Below are 25898 nucleotides of genomic sequence, written 5' to 3'. Positions count from 1 at the left end.
TATTATAAGGTAGGGTCACTATCATCAGTGATGAATTTAATATTTCTAAACAAAAGAGAATTTTAAAATAATTATTGTATTGCTTTACGTGTGTGTGTGTGTGTGTGTGTGTGTGTGTGTGTGTGTAGGTGCCCTAGGAGGGCAAAGGTGTCAGACCTCTCCAAAGTCAGATTTTCCGGCAGTTGTAAACCACATGGCCACACGATGAGGGTGTTGGGAACTAAACTAGAAATATCCACAAGGGCAGTACATGCTCTTAACTCCTGAGACATTTTCCCTCCCTCCAAGCAGAAGATATTTTAATGTTTCTGTCACAAAGAAATATAAATGCTTAAGGTAATAAATATTCTGTGGACCCTGGTTTGACTATTGTGCAGTGTATGTCACGAATCAATATATCACATAATACCCTATAATTAGGTACAATTGTGTGTCAATCACTCCTCCACAAAACCAAACAAACAAAACTAAGAGAGCTAATACCATATTATATTACATTACATTAACGTATGGGGGCTGGGGAGATAGCTCGCCCAGTGACGGGCTCACCTCACAGACATGAATACCTGATTTTGGTGACCAGACCCCTCATAGAAAGCTAGTGGTCATGACACACACTTGTAATATCAGCCCTGGGCAGGTAGAGATAGACTTCCTGGGCTTTGCTTAGCAGCCTAGCCAAACAGACGAACTCCAGGCCAATGAGAAAAACACTGTCTCAAAAAAACAGGTGCACAGCACCCAAGGGTTGGTTTCTGGCCTACATGCACGCACACACACACACACACACACTTGAAGTTTTACCAGGGTCGCTTACCCACTGACTCTGCTTCAGTCTCCTGGTTATGTGCCAAGGAGCTGCCTGCGTGGCAGCCGCTCGGCTCCAATGCATTAGCACCTGGCTGCGGGCTCTTCAGACCTCTTTCTTTAATGAAGAAGGAACAGCAGCTTTCTGCACTCAGTACTGGCTCCTAATGGGAGTCACTCTGCCCACATCAAATGCCTTCGAGAACAGAGCCTTTTCCTTCCACTGCTGGAGAGTGGCATTTGCAGCCTTTCCATCTGAGCTAAGAGTGTTTGCGGTTGAAAAGAAAGGGCTGGGGCTGGAGGGCCTTTATTAAATATTTCTATGCTGTGGGAAAGGAACGTTTTGAGGGTGTCAGAATTTAGTGCCCACCCCCCACACCCATGTCTCACCGTTGTTTCTGTTACTGAGCACGGGCGCTGGAGAAAAACAAGCAAACGTTTTTCTTCTGAATCCATTATTATATAAGAAGATTCCCCTGCAGAATCCTGCAGAGCCAAACCCTGGCCACACTGAGCGTGGCTACAGCACTTTCATCCTCTCTTTCGATGAGACAATTTCCTCCAAGCTCTTTCAAGTGATGGATTGAACAGATTGTGGCAACAGATGGGGAAAAAATAACCATCTGATTGTGACACAATGCCAAGAAATAGACCCGATGAACAATAATTAGAAGAAGCCATACTCAGCCAGAGCAGACAATACCAAAGCAGCAAGCCTGGGGGCTGGGGAGAGGGCTCAGCGTAGAGCTTGCTATGTAAGTTTGAGGATAGGCGCTCAGGTTCCCAGCACTGGGGGCAGGGGATGCCAAGGCAGGAGAATCCCTGGAGCTTGGTGAGCGGCCAGTCAGCTAAATCACCGAGTTCCAGGTCCAGTGTGAGGGTCTATATAAAAAAAAAACTACTAGGTTTGAGAGATGGGTAAGGTGCTTGCTGGACAAGTGTAAGGCCTGAATGTGAACTGCCAGCACCTGTGTAAAACCTGGACATGGTGGCACGTGCCCTGGGGGATCAGAGGCAGGAACGGGGGGGGGGGGGGAACCTAGAGGCTTGCTGACCAGCCTCAAAAAATAAGGTGAGAAAGACACTCAACATTGACCTCTGACCTCTACATGTGCCTACATGGGTACTGGCTTAGAGTTTCTATTGCTGTGATGATCCACCATGACCAAAAGCAAGCTAGGGAGAAGAGGGTTTATTTGGCTTACCCTTCTGTATCATAGTCCATCACCGAAGGAAGTCAGGACAAGAACTCAAACAGGGCAGGAATCTAGAGGCGGGAGCTGACGCAGAGGCCGTGGCGAGGGTTGCTGCTTACTGGCTTGCTCATCATGGCTTGCTCAGACTGCTTTCTTATAGAACCCAGGACCAACAGCCCAGGAATGGCACCACCCACAATGGCCTGGGCCCTCCCCCATTAATTACTAATTAAGAAAATTCCCCACAGGCTTGCCTACAGCCCTATCTTATACAGGTTTTTTTTTCTTAATTGAGGTTCCCTCCTCTCAGATGACTTTAGCTTGTGTCACGTTGACATAAAACTATCCAGTACAAGTACCCACACAGAGAAAACACAGACACACACACAGTCACAGAGACAGAAACGAGCAGATGAAAAATGCCTGGCTTTGCTGCCATGACGGGGGTCAGGCAGCAGCAGGGGCACCAGGGGAGTCTGTCTGTGCTGGAAACCTCTGACCCTCAGGTTGTTTGCTCTATTTCCTGTCCAGTCAGTGTGGTGACCTTTAAATCACGAAATACAGTATTTAACCTGCACAGCCCCTGGTAAGGGCTCGCTTGGGAAACGGTATCTGTGGTCACCATGAGGAGGCTGAAGTGAGGTGACTGTCCTGGTGACCTATACACGACTCCTTATAGTTTGGGTTTTAACTGTTCCCTGAAGGGCCCAGTTTTGAAGACTTGGCTCCTATGATGCTTCTGGTGGCGGTGGGATCCTTAGGAGAGGGGGCCTAGTAGGAGGGAGTTAGGTCGTTAGGTGTGGTGGTTTGAATGAGAATGGACTCTAGAGGCTCAGACAGTTTACTATCTGGTCCTCAGTTGGTGGAGTTGTTTGGGAAGGATTGGAACGTGCGGCCTCATAGGAAGAGGTGTGTCAGTGTGTCACTGGGGGTGGGCTTTGAGGTTTCAAAAAGCCCACACCATTCCTAGTTATCTCTCTCTCTCTTTCTCTCTCTCTCTCTCTCCTCCCTCCCTCCCTCCTTCCCTTCCTCCCTCTCTCTCTTTCTCTCTGCCCCTACTTGTTGGTGAAGATACAAGCTCTCAGTTACTGCTCCAGTACCACGTCTATCTACTTGCCACCTTGCTCCCCACGTAACTGATGTGGGGTCATTCTCTGAACTGTAAACCCCAAAGAAACTCCTTCTTTTATAAGTTGCCTTGGTCATGTTGTCTCATCACAGCAGCAACAAAAAAGTCACTAAGACATGGGGGTGTGGCCTGAAAACCACTTCCTGCCTTTCTCTGCATCTGGCTTCTGTGACAAGCAGGCCTCCTCCACCTTGCTGCCACTATGAGGTACTCTGCTACCACAGTGCTGAACAACTGGAAAGTAAGATCTCTGAAACTATGAACCAAAAGCGAAACCTTCCATCCTCAGAGACTGACCATCTCAAGTGTTTTATCACAGCCACGGAATGCTGACAAACACTTTCTAAGCTCTCAGAGACGAGCAGGAGGGTCCTTGGTTGAAGTTCTTGTGACCCTAAGAGTGAGCTAGGGAGGAGGGAGTGACTGAGCTCACCCACTCAGGGCTGTGACATGGGAACACAAGGGACAGACAGAGGGTGCCTTTCTTGGCTTGTTGGAGCTTGGAACCTGAGACACAGCTTGCTACAGTATGATTGAGGTTTACAATCAAATAAACAGACCTCCAGTTTCACCTGGCAGGTACACACCTTGAGTCATTAAGTAATATTAGGAGTGTTTAATTAATATAATTATAAACACAGGAACAAGGTCATCTATGTCATGTCTAAGGAACATACAGAAACCAAGCAAACAAACTAAGGAATTCCTATTTTAAAATCTCTGAACTTGGAGAGAGCCTTGCAGTACAAGCATGAGGACCTGACTTCAGTCCCCAGAAGCCATGTGAAAAAAAATATCCGGGACAGTAGTGCACTTCAATTCCCAGAACAGTGGAGAAAGGCAGATCCCTAGGGCTCGCTAGCCAGCCAGACTCAGCTACTCAGTGAGCTCCAGGCCACTGGGAGACCCTGATTCAAAAAACGAAGGTGCCTGAGAATCAAGGCCCTGGGTTGACCTCTTGTCTTCAGAACATGCAGACACACACCCGATTTATCCTTAGCTTTGAAGCTTCCTGTAGGTCCAGCTGCTCCAGTTGGTTCCATCAGAACCCAGAATCATCCACCATTCTTTTGAGACAGGGTCTCTTGCTGACCTATAACTTGACAGGCTAGATGTGCCCCAGGGATCTGCCTGTCTCTGATATCCCAGGACTGAGATTATAAACTATGATTATTGTCAACCTGACTACATCTGGAATTCACTAAAACCTATGCGGGATTTTCTTAACGAGCTCATTTGAAGTGGGAAGACCCACCTTTAATCAGGATCTTTTGAAGTAGGAAGGGCCACCTTTAATCTGGGCCACAACTTCTTGTGAAGCCTATATAAAGGAGATGGAAGAAGGAAGCTTTTGCTCTTTTCCTGCTTGTCCTTGTTGGCAAACCCATTCCTTCACCCGCATTAGAGCCTACTTCTTTGGGATTCTGGTGTATACTGAAGACTAGATAAGACATCCAGACTCATTCACTGAACAATTACTGGGTTCTTGGACTTTATGTTAGTAGACAGCCATTGTTAGACTAGCTGGATCATAGCCTTTAAGTCATTCTAGTAATCTGTCTATCCATACATACATGCACATACACACATATGTTCATTCCATCAGTTCTGTTCTGTTCCTCTAATATAGTGTGCATCACTACTCTTGGGTTTTATATGTGTTCTGAGACTTGAACTTGGTCCCTTATGTTTGCAAGGCAAGTATTTTACTGACTGAGCCATTTCCCTAGCCTGGTAAGTGGGGTTTTCATTGAAACATACCATTTTCTATACTGTACCAAGGGAGATAAAACCTGGCTTTGCTCAAATGCCTCTGGTCACATGCGTGAAATGTCTTGATTGAAGAGAGGCTGGCTCAGAGACTCTCCAGCACAGAGGGCAGGAAGAGTTTGCAAATCCTGGCACGACAGATTACCAGGTCCCCTTGTGAGTCTCAGAAAGAAAAGAAACCATAAGATATTATTTGTCTTCTTTAAAAGGTACCGAAACCACGGGATTCAGAATCACAGCACACACACACACCCTTCCAAAGGCTGCTGAATACATTCACGGAAATCAGCTTGTGCTCCTAGAGAGGGATTTAGCACATAACTACTCAGCCTCATTGGTTGCATTTGCCCAGAAGTTTCCAAAGCAAATATACCACACTGGTGGGTACTGCCCGCTGCATGCTGGGAATTTAGAAAAAAATATCAACATGCTTGTTGAAAGCCTGTATAGAAGCTCAAATGGTTAGGTCCAAACCCTTTCTCGAAGTAGCCACACAGTGCAGGAGAAGATTAACTGTCATAGGCCCCCTTCTTAAAAAAAAAAAAAATGAGGGCAACACAACCGTGCACGTGGTGTTTTTACTGGACAACTGCAGCCTTTGTATTGCTGGGGGCAGAGGTCAGCCTGGGGGCAGCATCTTCCCACCAGAAATGAGTGTGTTTGTGCGTGTGCGTGTGTGTGTGTGTGTGTATGTACACATAGCCTGTTGAAGCCAGGAGGACAACTTTTAGTTTCATTCATCAGGTACCAGCTGCCTCATTTTTTGAGACAGAGTCTTTTACAGGCCTGGAAGTTGCCAAGTAGACTAGGCTGACCGGCCATCAAAGCCTCAAATACATCCATCGTCCTGGGATTACAAGCCTATTTTCCTTTTATTTTTTTAACATGGGTTTTGGAGGATTGAGCTCCCACTTTTCTGACTGAACTATCACTCAACTCTCAGCAGGATATTTTTTCAAAGATTTATTTCATCATTTTATCGTGTGGGAGTGGGGAAGTCTTGCACATGTTCTTGGAGTTCAGAAGAGGCTGTCCTATCCCTAGAGCTGATGCTACATGGTGACCACTGGACATAGGTGCTGGGAACTGAACTGAGGTCCTCTGAAGAGCAGGGAGGGCTCTCAACTGTCAAGACGTCTCTCCCCCTCCCCAGACTTTTGTTATTGTCTATAGTAATCATAATCTGAAGTAAGGGGCATGTCCTCTATTGAGATACTGAGAGTCATACATGCCATTCCTTCTACTTTATGTCAGTTATTTTAGTAAATCTGCTTTCCTGGACCCTCTCCACCATAGCTTTTCTGGTTATGTTAGACGGCAGATGTGCAGCAAACCCTAGAAGCACGACTGTCGGCTTCCCAGAGTGCTAGCACCCTTTCACACTCACGCAAAGATGGGTCTCAGTTGCTCCATATCCTTGTCAATGATGGGGGTTTAAATTTTAATTTAATATCGCTTTTGAGGTCTGGTCTCAATCTGTAGCCCAGGCCAGCCTTGAACTTGTGATTCTTCTCCTTCCTCAGCCTCCCAAGTGCTGGGATTACAGGCACGAGCTGCTTAGTTGCAGATATTCTGATCTGTGAGTATATTTCTGCTTCTTCTGTAACAGCAAGGGTGATGCTACAGTGTAGTTAGAAGTTTTCTGATCATTTACTGACATCTATTTTCCCATCCTCAATAGAAATGTCTTTTATCTGCTTACTCAGCTAGTGATGGAGTCGCCAGAGTTTGCTCACACCCAGAGTCTTGCAACACAGAGAGAGCCTGAGTGGGCAACACTTTGGGTCTTGAGCAGGGCAGAATGGAAGCTAGCTCTAAACAGAACCAGAGCCAATTAGAGGAAGAGGGGACAGAGTCAGCAAGTAGGGAAGAATCCCTAACTGTGTGACCTGACAGCACCTGGGGAACCGTTGGGTGTCAGTGAACCAGTAGACTGGGCATCGTGACCATTGCCTATGGCCAGGATTCCTGCTAGAGGGGAAAGTCACACAAGTATTATGTGTGACTATAGCAAAAAGTAACAAGGAGTTGGGTATGGCTCTGTGTCTGCCCTTGTCTGGAGTGCATAGGGCCCTCAGATCCGCCCCCAACAGGGTCCACCCCAGAAAGCCAATGTTATCCTTGATCAGGTCATCTTGGCAGGATTCATCCACAATGAATGGTTGTGTGAGAAAGTTACAGAAAGCAAACACCCTCCCCCAAGGCGGAGGAACTTGGCAGGAGAGTGTGCTGAAAGAACGTAGAAGATGGAGGATAGGGAAGGCAGCTGTGAAAAGGTCCCCTGGCCATGACATGGCCATTGCACTCATGACGTCACTGTAGCCATAGTTGTCTGCATGTGACCTGCACAAACTAAGCTAGCAAGCTCAGTCAACATTCCGGCTGGTAGCAATAATTGGACTTGGTGGGTTCTAGAGAGAGAGAGAGAGAGAGAGAGAGAGAGAGAGAGAGAGAGAGAGAGAGAGAGCCGGCGGTGGCATATGCCTTTAATCCCAGCACTCAGGAGGCAAAGACAGGCAGATCTCTGTGAGCTTGAGGCCAGCCTGGTCTACAAGGTGAGTTCCAGGACAGCCGGGGCTACACAGAGAAACCCTGTCTCAAACACACACACACACACACACACACAGAGAGAGAGAGAGAGAGAGAGAGAGAGAGAGAGAGAGAGAGAAGATGGGAAGGTGGGAACTATCTAGGAGGAGTGGGAGGCAGGAGGAGGCAGTGTACGATTAAGATTGTACATGAAATTGTCAAAGAATAAACACATATTTTTATGAGTTGAATATCTTCCCTCTAGCTTTTATCTGAGAGGAAGGGTTTCTTCCTAGGATCCGTGCAGACACAAAATCATAGAAAGTCACATCTGTCATATGTTTAATGTTTAATGCTAAACAATGGAAATCATAGTTGTTTCCATACATCAGTTGCCACCAAGCATAGAATAGTGGGTAGTTTATTGTGACCTCAGAACAGTGTCTTTCTGGTCCCATGGCTTCTGAGGAAGTGAAAAGACCACACTTTGCAACATTTGGATAGCTGGTTTCCCATGAGCCTTGAGAAGTCTGCAGGCTTTACCAGACTAGAGATCGCCAAACATAGCTCAGAGAAGAAAGAAAAACTCCCAGAAACAATTTTAGTCGAAGCTGACATAAACTCCAACTTGTGGTGAGAGATGTTGGGGTGACATCCTAGCTGCTGGGTAGAGCGGGGGGGGGGGGGGGGGAGCTTAATTCTGCTGGGATGTGTTGGAAGTGACATCAGACAATAGGCAAAAGCTAAAAACAAACAACAAAAAACACAGGTGCCCAGAGGCCCCCAGGCCCCATGGCTGCAGGTAGGTTGCCCTGAAGGTCAAAAGAGGTGATGGTAAGGCTGAAGTAGTCTCCTGTCTTGCCCCCTCCTTCACAGCCACTCACTCAGTTCTGTGTTAGCTCTGGGGCAAAGCGCAGCCCCTTCGGAAGACGACAAAGGACAGCTCTGTAACTGCGCTGTGTGCGCAGGGAGGTGGGAAGTACTGCGGGGAGTGCTGAGGGCTAGATTACAGCCCTGGAGCCCGTTTAGTTAGTGCTTGGCCTGACAGCTGAGATGCAGGGAGCAGAAAAGAACAGTACTAGCAACAGTAGCTCAGCAGGTCCCCATTTATACCCTGCCGCAGGGTTGGCTCTAAGATTCCCAGCGCACACTTTAGGGAAAGGGGAGGGGGAGGGGCACCGGAAAGCACCAGGGGGCATCTGAAGGCCTCAGAGGCTGCTCGGGGGTGATGGACACTTTGTTTGGAGAGGCCGTCCTGGAAAGGCTGATTCTGGGGGTGTGTGGGGAAAGAGACAGGGACAGGATGGGGGTGGCAGTCACCTTGGAGGGTAAAAGAATTGAGGTGCTGTCCCATATTGCAGATCACATTCAAAAGACCTGGGGAGACACAATGCTTGCCTTAGCAGAAGAGAAATTGGGGCTTCATCCCCAGAACCCTTGCTAAAACTAATAATAAATCTGGTGTGGTTGTATGTGCTCGTAATCCCATGCTGGGGAAGCAGAGATAAATGGATCCCTTGGGGCTCTTTGGGACTCATCAGCCAGCCAGCCAGCCTGGACAACTCTGAAAGCTGCAAGCCTGTAAGAGATCCTGTCTCAAACAACAACAAAATAAACACGGATGGTGTCTGAGGATTGTCCTGTCCTCCATCCACAGGCATACCCACATCCTCCCACATCCATGTGACCCCCCCTCCACCCCCACATAGACAGCTCCTTATATTTCCCGAGGCAGATGTCAACCACTGTGTGTGTGGGGTGGGCGGGAGTGGGGAAGCATTTCTCTGTTCAGTGTGAGAACCTTGATAACCGTGCTGACCTGCTCTCCTGGGGTGGAAATCCCCCACTTGGATGGCTGGACAAAGCCTCTAGCCAGCCTTGGGTACCTCCTGCTTCCCACTGTGAGGCAGAAGCCTGGAAGCCCAGGGCTCTGCCCAGCTGCCCTGAGGATGGTCCAAGCCAAGTCTGTTTGCGCCACTGAAGCTACCACACTTGAGAGTCTTTCTCGTGTGAGGTTTGAATCTTATCCCCGGAGTTAACTTGCTCTTCTGGATATAGAGGATATCAATATTCTCACAGAAAGATACAGAAGAATATCTTGTAACCCAGGTAAGTGTCTAAGTGCTCAGTGTTTCTGGGTAAGCAATGTGCTTGACGTTAGTTAGAGGGAGGGGAAGCTGATTAGAGCAGATGCAGGCTTGGGTTAGTTTTCTGATCTTACACATCTATTCAAATGATGCAAAGATAAAATATTTGGTTAGAGAGTTCACTCAGCAGAGAAGATGACTTGCTGGCCTTGCGCAGGGTTTGGTTCTCAGCCCTACCCATGTGGGGCAGTTCATAAGCACCTGTCACTCTAGCTTCGGGGAGTCTGATAGTGTCTTAGGGTCTCTGCAGGCACTGCATGAATCTGATGGACATAAATACATGCAGGCAAAACATGCATACGCATCATAACATAAAAGCAAACCTTAAAAAAAAAGACAAAATGCTAACAGCAATAAAAAGACAGAGTAGAACTGGGGGCAGGGTCCTAGGCCTCAAATGGACCAGAGAATGCAGCTCTAACTGCAGGCTGAACTTGCTGGAGAGCAATTGGAGGGGTCTTTTTTCTTATCCATTTTCCCTGGACTTGCTAAGAAATAACTGGCAGTTCCATGAGGCTAGAGCTGTGGACTCCAGGACAGCTACAGCATGGTCTCTGCTGAGCAACACGTCGCCCTCTCTCCTCCAGCTGCAGTGCCCTCTAGCAGGTCCCCTCCTGCCCAGACAGTGTGTCTGAGGGCAGGTTCCCATGGGGGCAGTCAACTCAGAGATCACTCAGAACCTCTCTCCGTGGGCACAAAGCCACTGTCTCATGTAATTTGCACCCCGGTGTCCGGATCTTCTGTTTGTGATTCCGCAGGGTCCCTCTTCTCTAGGCAATTTGCAGCTTTGTGGATCCCACTGCTTGGGCTGTACACGGGAATTTTCCAAGCCGGAGGTTTCTAGTGTGTCACCTGCCCTCACCTCTACCTCTAAGATGCTGCTGGCTACCCAAGCAAGGGAGCCATATTCTAGCTGCACCTCCCCTGTGAAGAACAAAGGCCTTCCATCTCTATAGCCTTGCATTTATGCATGCATTGACATCCTAGGAGCATCTTCCTTTCTGGGATACAGGATGCTGTTAATAGGCCTCGGACTAAGCTGTTCCTGCTGTGCTGTGATTCAGCCAGAACAAAAGACAAGGATGCACCAACACTCAGGTTAGGAAGAGACTGGAGAAGCCTCCTTCTCTCTTCTTCCCTGTCATGGTCACACTGAACTGGGGCACAGAGCTCTATAAGCCTTGCCCACTGCTCTCTGGCCATGTTACTGCAGCACCCCCAAGACTGCTTGCCTGTTTCTCTCAAGGAGCAATAGAGAATGGGGGCCCAAGGTCAACTTGGAAGCAAAGGAACCAAGAATCAAGTTGAGTTTTGCCGGATTCCAGGTCCAATTCCAGGTCATGACCCCTACAGCAAAGACAACCCACACTGCCCTGGTTGGTTCTACTGACTTCACCTTCAGAAGGCCTGTTCTGTTCTAGGCAGGGCACAGACAGGTAGACTGATCCCAGAGGAGCTTCCTGACCCTCACTCAGACCTAGCCTTTAGAGGTATTGAGTTTGGTTGCCGGCAGCTCCCACCATCCCAACAGTCCCAATCCCACGTTGTAATTCAGGAAGCCACGACTCCAACCTGGAGACTGGTCCTGACTCCTTTCTGGAGTACCTAGGACAGGTTCATTTAGGAACTGGGTTTCCTTTTGGGGGGACTGTGTCTCTGGGCAGCACTTCCAAACTGGCCAGTTACTGTTTGAACAACTTTCACAGGTAGGAAAGGACATAGTGTGTATACCGTGTGTGTGTGCACGTGTCATGGGGTCAAAACTTGCTGTTGCTCCTCAGGTGTTGTCCACTTTGTTTTAGGGGACAGGATCTCTTACTGGAATCTGGGATGGGCTGAAGTAGGTGAGACATGCACGCTAGGCAGCAAGCTCCATCCAGAGGTCCCCCAGTGTTCTCTGCCTCAGCACTGGGATCACAAGAGAGTACCACCGTTTGGAGCTTTTTAATGTAGGTTCTGGGTCATCAATCTCAGCAAACAGGTTAAGGATCTAGTTATGACCCTAGCCTCTGTACCAACTACAGGAGGCCCAGAATTAGTTAGAAATGCATCTCACTGGGAGCTACATATAGGAACCCTTTGATCCACAGGAAGCTGAGAAACCTTTAGCGAAGTCAAGGTACCACAGGAGGAATGGTACCTTGCACTGAGAACCCCAAAGGGTCTACCATAGATCACAGAGTCAAGAGCCCAAGATCTCTGGTGTCAGCCCTGGTGAACCCAGAGTCTGAGGTGCAGGAGACTTTGGCGACCTAGAGGGACAAACTGGATCATTAAGAGACTGAAAGGAAGGAAAAGTCTCCTTTCCTGGGAATCTCCTCTTTTTTTTTTTTTTTTTTTTTTTATCAAGACACCAGACTAGGGTAAGAAAAAGCCTCTGGGCCAGGACCTCCAGGACCGGGAGTGGGGCGAGGTGAGGGGGTGGAAGGTAAAGAGATAGAGAGGAAAAGGAGGAGAGGGTGTTGGGGGAAAGAAGAGGTGGTGGAAGGTGGATGGGAGAGGAAAGGAAGGGAGGGAGGGAGGGGAGAAGGGGGGGGCAGGAGAGAGTGGGGAAGGTGAAGACAGGGGCGGAGCGCGAGAGGGCAAGGAGGGAGGGAGAGAGGTTTGGGGTGAGAGGAGGGAGGAGGAGGAAGGGGGAGGGGCGAGGGGAGGGAAGAGACGGGAGGGGGAGGGGAGGAGGCGGGAAGGGAGGGAGAGGGGGTGGGGCCTGCGCGCTCACCCCGCGCCCTCGATCCCCACGCCGGCTTCCGCGCCCTCGCGTGCTGCAGCATCTCCGCGCTGCCCGGCCTCCCCGCTGCAACCTCCCGTTGCCGTTCGCCTCTGTCGTTGCTGCCACCATCGCTGCCGCCATTCTTGGCGCGGAGCTGGCCCGGCCGAGCCCCGCCGAGAGCCGCCGCGGGTCGGACGCGCGCTTCAGGTAAGCCACTGGGCCGGCGCGGGAGGAGCGCGCACGGGGCTGGGCAGGTGCGCGGGGCGCTGGGAGCCCCCGCGGGAAACCGAGGGAACCCAGTTAGAACCCCTCCTGTGACCTCGCGGGTCCCCCAGGAACCCTCTGAGTTTCCTCCTCAGGTCCTCCCACACCGCACCGACCCGGTCTGCATTCCCACCTGGATGCCCTCGGACTCCCTCTGCATTCGCACCCGGATCCTCCGGATCCCCTCTGTTTTCCACCCGGATCCCTCAGAGCCCCTCTCCATTTCCGCCGCGTCCCCCAGACGCAGTCTCATCCCAGCCCGGATCCCTCCCCGGCCTCCTCTCCCTGGCTCCCGCCTGGCCCTGGCAGGCAGGTGGCTGCTCTGGAGCAGGGACGCTGGACGCTCAGCCAATCGCGACTTGGCCTGGCCAGGCCCTGCGCGCTGGGACCCCCGGGTGCTTGCCTCTTTGGGCCGCGCCTGCCAGCTCAGGCCCGGTACCCCTAGCCGGGCTGCCAGCCCCGGCCTAACCGGCTTCTATTTCGGTCTCCCAGGCCTTGGCTCGGGTGCACCGGATGTGGCGCGGTGCACTCAGACAGGTGCGGCTCACAGAGCTGCCGCTGTAGGGTCGCCACCACCGGGCAGTGGGCGCTGCAAGGCTCTGGCTTCCTGGAAGATTCGGGCTGCGTTAATTCTAGAACCGCCCGGCACCAAAAGCTTTAGCTCGGGCTGCACCTGTTGCTGGCGCCCGGTGATTTGCAGGGGGCTGGTTCGGTTGGGGCTCTGCCAGTCATGGCGTGAAAAACAGAGCCGAGCACGTAGCTGTCCTTTATATTTATTCGGTTTCGTCTCTCTGTGGGCGAACGGGGAGTCTTGCTTCAAATGAAGCATGTGGTGGAAGGCCTGCCCCTACGTTCTGGGGCGTTTGCCACATGAACTTGCGCTGCTTTTGTTTTGAAAACCTCACTGTTTTGAGCACAGCCCAGGACCGTGGGTGGCCAGCCTCTCACTGGACCGGGGCCTGTAGCCAGCCATCTGACCCTGCTGTAGGTCTACCAGGCGCTACCAAACGGAAGTTTCTTTCCCAGGGGGGTGAAGTGACACCAGCGGCCTGTCACATCATCTGTGCCCCTGGCGTCCAACTTGTCTCCTGGCTGCCTATCTGGGAATGTTTACAACGTCCCAGAAGCAGGCAGCCTTGGGCAGTGGTGGGGGAAGATCCCCGTAGCGACTATAATGGCCTGATTGTCACTTTGACCGTTGCTGTCTGTGCACATCATGTCAGAACGATCATCCATAGATAAGTAGGAAGTTTAGAATGATGAGCGATGCTTGTATGGGCAAGGACTGCCCTTCCAGACCTTAAGACTCAGGTGTCTGATTGGTCCACACGGCAAGTAAAAACAAAGAAACAAAGCCTGCTGCCTGTACCAATTGCAACTCTGCCCAGGATCCCTTTCTCGCATGATGTTGTGAGATCCGGATCCAGGGCAAGAGTCAGAGGCTGTCTTTCTGTAATGGGCTTGTTTCAGTCTGTCTGTCCTCTGAAATGGAGCCACGACGTCTCTCTGTCCGTGGACTCCTATGACTCCTGACTGTCACATAGTCTGCTTTACAGACTCCTCCTCCCTGGTGGCTGGAGTCAAGTGGTAGCCTGTCCTGGACTGCGGGTTGAGGTGCATGGTACATGGACCATGTTGCCTCCAGGGTCCAGTGGGTCTGGGACCAGGGCAGTGTTTCGGGTGACATCATCCACTTGTGGACAGTTGCTCCTCTATAGGTTGCTCTTGATGGATGGTGTCCAAAGAGGCCTACCGCACCCCAGGCATGGTTGGTGTGTGGCACAGTTCAGTGCTGTGGGAATGTGTGCTAATGGACGGCCCAATCAATAATGCATCTCGAAGATCAATGGTTTTCTCAAGCCATTTGAGGTGCTTCTTTAAGGAGCCTGCCCAGGGAGGGTGGGGGACCCAGTTTCCTTTATCTTGATTCTTTTGTTATACAGGGTGAACCTGGAGCCAGAGCTCCTGGGCTGGGACCTTCGTTACCTCCAGGGCATCCCTGTTATACCTGAGTTAACTGTGCAATGTCTTAGAGGGGAATTTGGAATTTGCTTCTTGATTGTTGTCCTTTAGAGCAAACGGCTCCCTCGTGTTTAGAATTTGCCGGGTTCTGAGGACTCCTGGAAAAGGTGCACCCTCTGCTTCCCTCAGGCTTCCTGTCCCCTTGTCTCCCAGCTCCCAGGGAGCCTTAGCATGAACATGCTGATTGCCCAAGGTGGTCTTGGGAAAAAGCAGCTGCTGGAAGTTGCCAGCAGGGGGCAGTTCCCCCTCCCTTGCTTCCTCCCTTCCTCCCTCCCTCCTACTTAGGACGGGTCTTACTACAGGGTCTCACTGTGTATCCCAGGTTGGTCTATGACCTGGTCTCCCTTTTCAGCCTCCTGAGTGCTGGGGTTACAGGTGTGGGCCACCACACCCAGTCTATTTCTCTCTGATGGTGACAATTCCAGAAGGACCGCTAGATGGTGGAGGTACTGGTGAGATTTGCTGAGGCTGAGTCTGAGGGGAGGGTCCCTTTTGTTCCCTTGGCTAAGAGCCATCCTGAGCTTGGCAGCTGCAGTCTGGGCAGCCTGTCTCTGCCATCCTAGTTGAAGATGTGGCTGTCCCTGGGTGACTCAGGGTGTGGCCCAAAGCTAGGCAGGTCAGGCAAGGGAGAGAGGTTTGTTAGGCCTCAGTGCAACTCTCTTGCCAGGAGATGTAGAAAGAAGTGGCATTCTGTTAGAAGATACGGTTAACCTGGTCTGTTACGGGGTGAGCTGCTGGTCCTCCCCAGAGCAGACACCAAGGACGGAGCTTCTTGGGAAGAGCCCATGGCTGGCTTGCTCTTGGGAGCTTCCTTTGCAGCTGTACCCCTCCCTGAGTCACTGACCTGTGCTGCACCATTGCACATCTGTTGCTGACCCTGGTTTGGTCAGCAGCCCCACCCTACTTACTGTAGGGTCCTGTCATTTGGTCTAAACTCTCGTATACTGTCCACGCGAGCCCTGATCGCACCTCTCCTCTGAATGGCGTCTAGGGGGCACTTGGAGATTTCAGGCTTCTCAAAGCCTCTCATAGGAGTCCTTGTCAGAGCTAGGCAGTGAGACAGACATTTTCTGAGTGACAGTGGTATGGGGGCCGTCTTTATGACCACAGTGTGGTTGTTACCGTGAGAGCACAGGACACTAAAGGGTGCTTGGGATTTGCCTCAGAGCAGGGGAGGAGTTACGGTGTCTGCTGGGAACAGATTAGGGTCTGGGTGAGGGTCCTGGGCTCACTACCCTTTCCTGGCCTCCATAATTAGAAGTTAATAGTCGCTGAGGGCCGTGTTGATTGCTTGTATGAAGAAGCTGCTCAAGGGTTTACTTGAAACTTCAGCCTTCAGTCCTGTTTACATAAGTAGGCACTTACGCACGGAAGTTTTCTCCTATGTGTATACAAATAGCACATGTGTGTCTGTGAGGATGCTCCCCATATGTCGCATCTGTAATGATGCTGTATCTCATGGACCACTGCCCTCAACTAGGGGACACAGTCCTAAGTGCAAACGGGAAGCTGTGGAAAGTGGGAGTGTGAGGGTGAGGCCTGCCCGCATGCATGAATGTACACATGTGTGAGTGAGTGGCAGAGCCAGCGTGGAAGTCTGTGATGTGCGTGTAAGGATAGCAGATTGATAGGGTAAAAGTGGAAGCCTGTGAACGGTGTGTGTGGAGGGTAAGTGGGTGTACTGTGTGGATGAGCATGTGAAATGTGAGGTGTAAGAGTATGCGTGTGGGTGTGCGCAGTGGAAGTGTGAGCATGTGTGCAAGCTTGTAGTGCAACCGTGAACCAACACTTGTCAGGTGGAAGGCTTCTTCCATCCTTTCTTTGGCCCCTTTGCATTGCCAGCATCGTTCTTCTGCTGCTTGGGGCCAGTTTTTAACTGAAGTGAGAGGGAGCTGAGCAGGCCTGTGGTGTGGAGTCGATCTGGTAACTGATGCCATTAAGTAGCCAGGAGGCATGGAGGATAGCTGTGTGGATGCTCTGGAGAGAAGGGAGGCAGGCTGCACCAGTGGGGTGGAATTGGTAGTGACAGTTCTTTGGGATGCTTGGAATTGTAATTTAAGCCTTATGAATTATTTATTTCTGGAACTTTCCATTCAGTATTTCTGGACTGTGATTGACTGGATAACCGAACCTTCAGAAAGAAAGAGGTGCAGGAAGAGCTGCCCTGTTGTACTCGCTGTGTCTTCGCTTTAACTCTGCACTGTGGCTCTGAGATTCATGCATGATTCTTGCAGGTCAGTGCTCGGGGCTTTTTGTGCTGAAGAGCGCTTCGCTGGCCAGTTGTACTGTGGTTGGTCTGCTTGTCTCTTGGTGGATGTTTCGCTTGTCTCCTGTGGAAAGGTTCGGGGCTAAGACTTCACAGTGGAAGAGCAGATAACCAGCAAAGCACAAGCCCCGAGATGGCATTGCGTGGTCCCGTTCACAGATGGCAGAAGCACATGGAAAGACTCCTGGCGTCATTAGTCAGAGGAAGATACCAGCCAAGACCACAGTGGGACCCACCTCCCACTGCCCTGGGATGGCTTTGATCAAAGGGGTTAGGGGAAAAAGTGAGCCCCTGGGACATGGTTGGTCGGGGGTAAGATGGTGCTGCTGTCTGAGAAAGCAGTGTGGAGGCCCTTTGGAAAGCTAAGCACAGAACCAAACTCCCTGTGATCCAGCACTTCCACGTCCACGCCCGCCCCTAAATGAATTGGAAATAGGGACTAAGCAATGTGGATGAAGTGGGTAAGCCAGATGTGGTGTGTGCACACATGGAGAGATTGGACCACCTCTGTGTGTTGTAATTGAGTTGAACCCGAAGCACTCTAAGTGAAAGTAGCCATAGTAAAGGCAGTGTGAGTCACGATTCTTGTTTATAAAATGTCAGTACAGGCCGAGTCCTAGGATCAGAAACAGCATCAGTCGCCCGAGCTGGGGAGGTGGAGTGGAAGTAACTGCCTGGTGTTTGGGGCTTCTAGTTTTCTTTTGTCTTTTTAAGTGCTGTGGATTGACTCCCCTCCACTCCCCTTTTTTCATGCTAGGCAAGCACTTTGACTACATCCTGTCTTAAGCTTTCCTTTGGAGGTAATAAACACATAATAGTTGATGATAGTTGTGTGATATTGTGAATGTATTTCAAGATCCTCTTAAACCTGGAGGTGGTGCATGCCTTAATCCCAGCACCCAAGAGGCAGAGTCAGGAAGATCTCTGTGAGTTCTAGGCCAGCCTAATCTACAGAAGTGAGTTCTAGGACTGCACAAGGAAACCCTGTCTCAAAAAAAAAAAAACAAAAAAAAAAACAACAACAAAAAAAAACCAAACCAAAGAAAGAAATGGAAGCAGGGAGATTGCTGTGAGCTTTGATTTATCACTGCTGCTGAGGCCCTTTCCTGAGTGAGAGCACTGGGAATTGGAATAGTTGATTGACAGCTCAGGCGACTACAAAGCATCTATCAGGAGGGTAGTGTATACAGTGTGGATATACTGGACAAAGGGATGTGACCCTGCCCTGATCAGCCACAACAGTATAACCTTGATGAGTCATTTGTTCTGGAATTTTCCATTTAGTATTTCTAGACTTTGGTTGAAGGTGGGTAACTGAAATTGTGGTAAGCCACAGTTAAAAAGAGAGTTCTATATTGCTTGGTTTAAGATTTGTAGCACTCTTCACGGGGCAAATGTTTTTGTGGACTACAGTATCAATTTTTTTCTTCAAAGTTTGGATTTATTAGTGAGGCCATCAGAGCCTGAGGTTTCCTTCTTGGTGAGGCTTTTCATTATGAAATTGATTTCTTACTAAGACTTTTAAAATTGTTTCTGCTAGGTTGGGTTCTGATAGTTTGAATGATATATTATGGTAAACACAAGTACAGTACAGTCTACCCTGTAAAATGTTCCATCCTGGGAATTTCCATAAATGCCCCTGTGTGGTTGGAAAGAAAATGGCCCCTGAAGGGAGTGGCACTATTAGAAGGTTGAAGGAAGTGTGTCACTGTGGATGCGGACTTGAGGTTTCCTTTGCTCAAGCTACACGGAGTGTGGCATACAGTTCACTTCCTGTTGCCTGTGGATCAGATATAGGACTCTAGCTCCTCCAGCACCATGTCTGCCTGCACGCTGCCGTGGCCTACCGTGATGAGAACAGACTAAACTTCTGAAACTGTAAGCCACCCCAGTTGAATGTTTTCCTTCATAAAGAACTGTGTGGTCACGGTGTCTCATCACAGCAGTAGAAACCCTAAGACAGCCTGTCATGGAGTCATTGCCTGAGTTCCAGAATTCCTTAAGCTGTCTTGGGCATCTTTGACGTCAGGTCACACGAGTGTTGGCCGCCAGGGTTTGTTTTCCAGGGTGTCAGGTGAGCATAACTGATAGTTTGTGGTGTGCGGTCTGTCTGTCGTCACTCCTGCACTGACCTTAGCACTGACTAGGGGATCAGGTCCCTGTGTGAAGAGGACCAGCGGGACGGCTCACTGGGTAGAAGCACTTGCCACACACGCTCCATGACCTGAGTTCCATCCCTGGAACCCAAGGGAAGGAGAATTGACCCCTGCTCTCCCTTGACCTCCACATGTTCACCATAGCGTGTGCACACAGACACAGAAACACATAGACACACATACACACGCAGACACACACATAGACACATACACACAGAGATATACAGACATGGAGACACACAGAGAGATATAGAGACACACACAGACACATACACATAGAGATATACAGACGTACAGACATGCAGACACACACACAGAGATACAGAGACACACACGGACACATACACATAGAGATATACAGACACACACAGACACATAGAAATAAACAAATAGGATTTTTTTTCGCTTCCCTGCATTGACTTGTAAAGGTGGGATCAATGCAAGAATAATCCTGTGTTTATGGTGACTTTTGTAAATAACGCATCCTGTGCTTTTTTGCCCATTATATGGGGTCCCCAACTCACCTGTAACCCTGGTCCAGCTCCTGCACCCTTTACAGCTGAAGGCATTGGAAACAGACACATAGGAAACTTACTCTTGTGTGTGGGGGGGTGTCTCTCAGCCAGGAAGTAGAGAAACTGAGATTTTGGCTGGGACGTGTGACTTGAGGCCCTATGTGCCAGCATCCATGTGTTGTTGCCAGACACCTTTGTTTTGAGACAGGGTCTCTTGCTGACTATGGGCCATGCCAGTTTAGACCAGGTTGACGGCCAGCAAGCCTGAGGGATCCATCTGGTTCCACCTCCCCAGGGCTGGATTTACAAGCACATGCCATGCCCGGCTTTTTACATGGATTCTGGGGACTGAACTCCGTGTTTGTGTTCACAAGGTAAACATTTTCCCAACCATCTCCCCAGCCCTTTCTGTTGCATTTTATTTAAAAAAATATTTTCACCCAGTGTTGAAAAACATTGCCTTCACGTGACTTGTGGGCAGGTTCTGCATAGAGTCAGCATCCACACTGGGTACACTGCTCTCAGCACGCGTACACTGGGTACAGTTCTCTGAGCATGCACACGTTGGGTACAGTTCTCTGATTTCTCCAGTGACTGTGACCAATCAAGCTCCTTCATCCTCGTTTTCTCCTTGTCTGACTCATCCTTGGACTCTCAGGTGCCTCAGACACTCGGGGCCTCCAGCAGTGTCTGAGCTTTGCAGACTTGGGCTTGGACCACAATCCAGAAACTGGGTCACAGCTAAGCAGGCGGAATTGGATCTCTGCTTGTGTTTGAAAACCCAGGGCAGCCAGCGGCTTGGGTTTCAAGTGTGGAATCTGGAGAAATCACCAACTCCCCCCTGCTGCCCCTGTGAGCCCCTAGCTTTGTCTGTCGTGCCTGGCAAGGAAAAGATCATCCATCCCCAGGGTGCTGTGAGGCTGGCTTGCTTTCCTCCAGCTGGACCCAACCAGGGAGGTGGTCAGAGCCAATCTTTAAAGTAGATACCCATCTCGGAAGAGCCCGTGGGGAGTCACAGATTCCCATTTATATACAAGTAACCGCTCGTGACTCTGTGAGCTGGCGGGCATGGATTTGATTTCAGCCGGAAGAAACTGTCACGTAAAATGAGGAGAGTCATTTCTGCCGAGAGCTTGGGAGGCGCGGCACAGACATCTCACTGTGAAAATGATAGGGACTCAGGCTGGGGAGATCGCTCAGTTAGCAGAAAGACTTGAGTTTGATCCCCAGAACCTACATTAAAAAGAAAAAAATTTCCCTGGAGGAGGTGTGGCTGCAGGTGGCCCTGGGGCTTGCTAGCCAGCCCACTTAGCCTAATAGAAAAAGTCCCTGGTCCCAGTGAGATACTTTGTTTCAAGAAACAGTCTGAACAGTCTGGTCATTGAAATGGCTCAGCAGGTAAAGTACTTACTACCAAGCCCGATCACCGAATTCCAGCCCTACGATCCACATGATGGAAGGAGAGAACCAACTTCCAAAAGATATCCTCTTACTTCTACACGGTGAAACATAAATAAGTTGTAGTATAAATTTTTAATTAAAAGATGGATGGAGGCTGAGGAATGACACCCAAGGTTGACCTTTAAACCCCCTCTCTGCCCCAGCGCGTGTGCGCGCGCGCGCGCACACACACACACACACACACACACACAAACATAGGAAAATGGGGCACAGAGGACTTGGGTGTATGCGCTCCCCTGTTTCAGGGGGAGCCTGCAGAAATTCTCTTTCCGTCTCCAGAGTAAATGCTGATATCACCAGGTTATTTCTGCCTAGAGTAAACGCTGATATCACCGGGGTATTTCTGCCTCGGTCTTGTGTCTGGACTCTTCTGAAGCATTTTGTCACACTTACGTTATAGCTGCTAAAGATGGAGAGAGGCTTTCCGTTCTCCAGCCTGGGGGCTGTGCCCCCTGGTGTCACCCTCACCCCTGCAGTGGGCTGAGGGCCTCTTTGTTGCTCCAGGACACAGAGCATGACTGCTGTCACACAAGGCATTTCATAGTGGCTTTTACTGTGGGTCCTGAGTGGAAAGGGGACCGCCTCACAGAGGTGAGCGGTGATGCTGGGAATCAGGTCTTCCAGGGGCAGAGGGGTGACAGACATTTGCTCTTGTGTCTGGCTTTGCACATGGGTGCTGGGGCGCTGAACTAGGTCCTCATGCTTGAGCTTCAAGCCCTTTACCAAACGAGCCATCTCTCCAGCCCCTTTGCAGTTTGCCACATAAACTGCTTGTTCAGAGCTGCCATACAGGGCAGATTTCATGGTCAAGACCTTGGCCCTGTGGTTGTCCTCTGCCTGCAGAGTCACTGGGTGTGGCCGGTCCTCAGCTCTCCTTTGTATACTTGTCCCAGGGGAATGGCAAGCACCAGGCACGTATCGCCTGCAAGCAGTGATGCTTGCTGATCACTGTGACTGTCAAACTCATGGGAGACGTGGTCCCTGACCTGGGAGGGGTCACGTGATTCTTGCCGATTCCTCAAGCATGATGAAGCTGCCACTGAACCCTTAGGTTCTTGTCGTTTACAGTGAGTCCCTGAATCTGTATCAAAGTGATGCCTGTCCTACTTCCTGTCCCATCTCAGCAGGCAAGAGAGAGCCCTTGCTGCTCTTGCCAAGGACCAGAGTTCTGTTCCTTACACTCCACACTGGGTGGCCCACACCCACCTGTAGCTCCAGCTCCAGGGTGTCTGACACCCTCTTCTGACCTTGGAAGACACCCACACTCGATGTGCACATACCCACACAATACACATAATTAATTAGAAACTAAAAATAAAATCTTAGGGAAAAAAGGAACAGGACACAGTAGGACGTGGCAACTCTGTTGCTGATGTCTGCGTCACCCTCCGTTCATCGCCCATCTCCTCCTCTCCACCCAGATGTTTGTAGATTTACTCCCAGAGTGCAGCCAGTATCCCTGGGCCAATATTGCTACGCACAAACACAGCCTGATGTGAGGTAATCGGATCCCAGGTGAGTACTGCCAGCCCCTGGTCCCTTCTACTAGCTGGGTTCGTTTGGGCTAGCACCACTATATCCAGTTTTGGGGGTTAGGTCTTCCTGTGTAACCCAAACTAGCCTTGAATGCACAGTCTCCTGCTTCTGCCTCCAGAGAGCTGGGATCACCAGTGCGTGTCTCCGTGCCTTGCTGTGTATTTCAGATCCTGTGGCGTGCTCCCAGATGTGCCCACAGGACATCTGTCTCTGTTGTTTAGCTAAGTACACAGAGAGCTTTCTCTCACCTTGCTGTCTCATATAAGTTGGGATCCCTAACCCAAAAATCTAAAGTACCCTAACTTCTGAAACTTAGTGTCAGCATGACAGCACAGGCAGAACATTCCACCGAGCGTAAAACCCAAATATGTGCATGGGGTTCAGCTGCGATGTGGAAGTCACCCTCAGGCTGTGTGCTTAGAGTGCGGTTTTGTGTTCAGACGTTTTGGTTTCATCTCGGTTCCATCCACAAGATAATATCATTAAGGACATGCAGTGTTTTACAGTAGAAAGACTATCTCAAACTTGAAGGAAGCCCCAAACGTGTGCGTGTATGCATGCATGTGTGTGTGTATTTGTGTGTGTGTGTGTGTGTGTAAGCCCGAGTGAGCCTCAGTTTCCTCTCCTCACCCACCTTGAGTCTTGAGCTTCATGAGTCTTTGTAGTCCTCTTCCCTAGGGAAAGACCTTGTCGATCTGTGAGGGTGACCACACGGCACAGCTGCTGCCGCTTACGTCCGTCTCTGTCCTGGCCTTGCCCGGTATCTTAGTCTCTTCCTGTTGGGTTAAAGTGCTCCAGCAAAAGCAACTTAAAAGAGAATGGGTTTATTTTAGCTCACCGATCAAGGTATAGTTCATTATGGCGATTTGAAAGTCAAGGCAGAAGAGCTTCAGGCAGCTGGTCATACCGTATCCCCAGTCAGAACAGGGAATGACGGCTGCTTGACCGTGGCTTCACTCACTGCCTCCCTCTTATACAGTCCAGGGAACGCCCCCCCCCCCCCGCCGTCCCCATGGAGGTGGTCTTTCCTACCTCAGTTAATGTAATCCAGATAGCCCCCACCATCATGCCCGGAGGTCTGTCTTCTCTGTCTGGTCGAGTGGACAGCACTGACCATCTCCCTCCAGGGTTCTTGATTCTGGAGCAGTTTGTGCTCTTTCACACGGTGGCCAGTGTGGTGGCGTGGGATGGAGGTGCAAGAGGAGCCTTCGTGACTGAGACCAAAGTAGAGGCGGTGGCTCCCCAGGGAGAGGAAACGGTGTCACGGTGGGTGGCAGGTGCTGCGATGCCAAGGCTGGGTGGGAGCGTGGGGTGTGAACACACAGAAGACCCTCCACAGGATGCGGGGAAAGTGACTAATTTTGCATCGTGCTGCATATTGTTTTGGCCTGTGTATTGGGACCTCTCTGGACACTGACCTCAAAGGCCGTGTGCTCTTTCCTTTAAGAGTCCCTTGTGACCACGGTGACAGGATATCCCAGCTGAAGGGTTGTAATAGTGGTCCTTGCTTTTCCTAGTTCAGCAGGCAAGGGCAAGGTGTGAGCAGGGCAGCCAGCTGTCCTGTCTGCCATTGTCATGTGGCCTCAGACAGCACTGACTGATGAGTAAGTCACTGCAGTCTGTTCCTTGTCACGTGGCCACCTCTTCTGTGTCTCTTTTTTTGTGTGTAATAAGGATACTTGTCTGGCCCTAAGAGACCATTTTAAGATCTTTGCGATCTGAGGAACATCTGCAAAGACCCTTTGGGCAAGTCAAGTCACGCCCATGTGTGATGGTGAGCCTGTCAGCCTCCTGCAGCAGGAGAAAAGGCAAGAGGCTCACTCGCTGGGACTGGACGTAAGGCGGGTGACCCGGGAGGTGGGGACAGGGGCTTGGCACAGGCGCTGGTGGGCAGTCACCCACCCTGGGATTCCTTCCAGTGGAGCTTTATCTGCAGGAAAATGGAAACCACAGCTCCTCCTGCTCGAGTGGGAAACTGTGGAAACGAAAGAATGGCGGAGCCTCGAAGTTGGGGGAAACAGGAAGGGAGTCTTCTGTCTGCTGTGGGTCCTCTCGCTGTCGAGGGGGTCTCCGCAGAGGTCCTCGTGGAATCGCCAGTGTGAACAGGAAGCCAGGGGTGCTGACTCACTTTTCCTTTATTTTAATGGCCTTTTTATTGTTTCAAAAAGGGAGAAAGAAAGCAAAGAGTTTCCTCCCCGATCTGGGTCCTTGCCATTAACAGCTTGCTTTTCTGACATTTTTCCCCTTTTGCTACCGTTCTCAGGCATGAGCGTGTGCTCCGGATGCACACGCGCACACACATCCCCCGACCGACCCTCTGGTCAAACTGTAGCAGTTTCTGCTGTCTTTGCTCACTGCTCTGCTGTAGATGTGTGTGTTCTGTGTCATGCTGGGCAGCTGCATCCAGTCCTCGGAGAGCCGTGGGTTCCTGTGTTGCATGCACCCCGTATCTGTTGGCTCTTGGTGGGGGTGTCTGTCCAATCTGCTACCTCCTTGACTTTTTCTTGGTGCGTTTTGCTTTTTAGGCATTGCTCAGCTTGGGTGGCTGCCCGTATGATGTGGAGTGGTTCCAGAGTGGTAGAGCCCCCTAATGTGGCTTCTGTGGTGTGGTGGGCATTGCTGGGCCTGCCTGTTTGTGAGCATGAGTATGTATGCATGCATGTGTATGCATGTGGGTACCTGCTTCCATGTGTGTGCACATGTGCACATGTTTATGGACCAGTGTGTGCATGTGCATGCGAGTATGTGTGCATCCTTGTCAACACCTATTTGCACATATACACCCTTGTATGTGAATGCATGTGGGTGCACAGAAAACTGAAGCCTGCATTCTGGAAGCTTTCCAATATTTAACAGACTGTTCGTTGGGAGGCTCACCAAAGTCATTCTCTAGAAGTCTGTTGTTGGCCTGGAGCTAAAATCCACCCTCCCTGTTCTCTGGGGCCACTGGCCTATCTAGAGTGACAGAGGATGCAGGAGCATTCAGCAGGATACCACAGACTGATGTGAATTTCTCTTGGATCAGCTATTCAGCTCTCTGGTCCCTGGTCACATTGGCTGAGTGTCCGGCCAGATGCTGTGGATGTAGATTGCTCCCAACCATTTCCTCTCCTGCGGGACTGTCCTCTCTGCTCATGGGAACTTCCCTACATAGTCAGGTTCTGCTTTAAAGAAGGCCACAGTCTAGGGGGCCTGGGCCCTGGACCTGGGTAGGCCTTAGGGGACAGGTGAATGTCCTGCCTAGTTCATGTAGGGAGCTTGCTCACAGTGAACAAGAAGAGGGAATTGGCCTGTCCCAGGAACAGACAGAGCTCCACATTCATCAGACCACCAGACCACTAAGTCATGGACGAAGGTTGCTGTCTGCTGGTGGGGTCACCTTCTGGGCTC

The 25898-nt window shown here is 50.4% G+C and overlaps 1 protein-coding gene and 1 long non-coding RNA gene across 5 annotated transcripts in view; one reads left to right on the top strand and one right to left on the bottom strand.

Moving 5' to 3' along the window:
• The first annotated feature begins 12312 nt into the window (after nt 1-12312).
• Nucleotides 12313-25898, top strand: part of Sema4d (semaphorin 4D) — a 103774-nt gene continuing 90188 nt past the window's right edge. For 2 of the 4 annotated variants that reach the window (XM_085699516.2, XM_085699513.2), the window contains exon 1: nt 12317-12495. The gene's annotated coding sequence lies outside the window, so the exon portion shown is untranslated. Of the gene's footprint in view, nt 12496-25898 lie in introns of all 4 variants that reach the window. The other 2 variants (XM_085699519.2, XM_085699517.2) reach the window with 2 other exon arrangements.
• LOC148119906 (uncharacterized) lies at nt 16623-24224 on the bottom strand. Its single transcript, XR_015734947.1, has 3 exons — nt 23541-24224; nt 23143-23315; nt 16623-16904 (listed from the first exon to the last, which is right to left on the bottom strand). It is a non-coding gene; the product is annotated as an uncharacterized LOC148119906 (long non-coding RNA).

This window comes from Myodes glareolus, chromosome 14, assembly GCF_982192425.1.
Source record: "Myodes glareolus chromosome 14, mMyoGla1.1, whole genome shotgun sequence".
NCBI lineage: Eukaryota > Metazoa > Chordata > Mammalia > Rodentia > Cricetidae > Myodes > Myodes glareolus.
Note: the sequence above shows the minus strand (reverse complement) of the source record. Positions and strands in the feature narration are given on the sequence as shown.